Raw genomic sequence first — 2,392 nt, 5'->3', positions numbered from 1 at the left:
TATATATAAAATGTTAATTTAAGATAAAAAAAATTTTAAAGGACGCATGACATATTTGTTACGTAGTTTAGATTTTTGGTTTCATATATACTTAAATACACATTAAAACAATTGAAACAATAATAATAATAATATAGATTCATGGTAATCATATAGCCTAGTGTGAGAGTGATGAACAGTAGCATCTTAGTTATTCTTTATGAAAAAGTCTAAGAATTACTCATTTTTTTTAAAATTTAGTTAGTATTTAACTGATATAAAAAAATATAATTTTATATTATTAAATATAATCTTATACTATTAAAAATATTAATAGTGATTAATCAATGATTATAAATTATAAAAAAATTTAGGGATCAGTATTTTTTTAAAATTTGGCCAGTATTTAACTATTAAAAGAAAAATGAACAATCTCACACCATTTGATGAAATCTCACACTATTAAAAATACTAATGATAACTAATTAAACACAGTTGATTCTTTATTATTCCAGCATGCTTCTTCTACTCTGATCATTGTGACTTTCTCTTCTACATGCAGCCATAACTTGAGTAAATTTAAAAAGTGAAAAGCAAAAAAATGGTATATACTTTTCCATATACATATCTATGAATGCTGATTATAATATATAACTGAAATACTTACCGAGATACTAATGTCTTGTCGGTGGGTAGAGAGTTATACACATTGCAATGCATGTACACAAAGTAACTTCTTTATTCTTATACAAAAATTCACAATCTTCTACACACTCAATAAGTTCGTCGTCATAATAATTTGGAGGCAAAGGGACTTCAGGAATATTTTTTTTGTGTGGAAGAGAAGGGACTTTAGAAGTAATGACATAGAATTTAGAATGTGCAGAACAAATAATCGTTCCAATAATCATCAATATGGTTATTAACACACATGTCACTTTGCTTATTGTAGCCATAGGAGTTTTCTCTTTTGTCTTGTAATTAGAAGTTTACCATCAACTAATTAAGTTTAGTATATATGCAATATGGTTTTATAATTAAAATATTTTTTATTTAGTTCGTGTCCTCTTCTAATACTAAAAGTTATGAATTGCTAATATAAATAAAATAATTTCATTGTATCAAAGAGTTGTTCTAAAAACAATTTATTATTTTGGTAGGTTAAACTCACAATTACCTCTTACAGTACATTCAAGAAATTTCAATAAACAATAGTTTATTTAAGCATCTATATGAATCTTTCAACAGGTCATCCTTGCTTCTATTGTCATGTTTTGCAGTTGCTCAATATTCCAATTATTATGATAATAAGTTAATTAGTTACTCATAAAGATGTGTCTTATGCCTTTGTATAATAGCCTATTCTGCTTTTATGTACTTTTCCATTTTAAGTGACACATAAATTTCAATTAAGAATGTTGCAATTTTGTGAGCCAAATATAAGTCGATGCTACATACTTGGAATATATTTCTACTCGAATATGTATTAACACCAGTCAATTAAGTAATCCAAGTTCAGTTAGGATTTAATTTTAAAAAAAAAAATCATAAACAAAAGAGTAGAAGGGCAAACAAAACAATAAACTATATATAGTTCTTTTCTCTTATGATTGGTTTACTTTTCAAGAAGAAGTTCTTATTAAAGTGATGACCGGCTGGTTCTTTCGGGAATAGATCCTCTCGGTTGTTGAAAAATTGAGAGTGTAAAGTGTGATCTTTAATCCTTTATTGTTCTTTTTCTCATATTTATTTTTGGTTCCACTTATAAAATTAATAGTGAAAGATCACACTTTACTCCTTTAATTGTTAAAAAAAATTCCCGATTCTTTCAGAATTGTTTTTAACAGGCCGCTTAATAGGGCTTCATATGCTTTATTAATGGTGTGATGGTTGTTCTAAAGCATCTTTGCACAACATAATGCATTTCTTCCTTCACTTTTTAGTGTTGGTTTAGATGGGCTTTTTTGAGTTAAAAAAATATTTTTTTAAATAAAATATTTTTATTTAATTTTAAACTTATTTGGATATATTTTTTAAAAGGTATTTTTATTAAAAAAATAAATTATTTATTTTTTAAAAAAATAATAATACCTTATTTTAAAAAAATAAAAGACATTTTTAATATTTTTTGTAAATCTTTTTTAAGTTTTCTTAAAAAATCAATTCAAAAGTAAAAATAGTTTTTGTTTATTAAAAAAATTTAAAAAAATAAAAAATAAATATTTTTTTAAAAGCCAATTCAAACTCACATTTAGTTCTAAGCATATTCTTGCCCATGTCGAGGCACTACATCATGTCATAACTATAATAATAAGAAGGAAGATGCATTTTAGGTTTTTTAAAAAAAAATTTATATACTAAAATTAGTCACCAATATATTTTTATATATATAATTTAATTTATTTTTAATATA

Source organism: Arachis duranensis, chromosome 3, assembly GCF_000817695.3.
Source record: "Arachis duranensis cultivar V14167 chromosome 3, aradu.V14167.gnm2.J7QH, whole genome shotgun sequence".
NCBI lineage: Eukaryota > Viridiplantae > Streptophyta > Magnoliopsida > Fabales > Fabaceae > Arachis > Arachis duranensis.
This window is presented reverse-complemented; position numbering follows the sequence as displayed.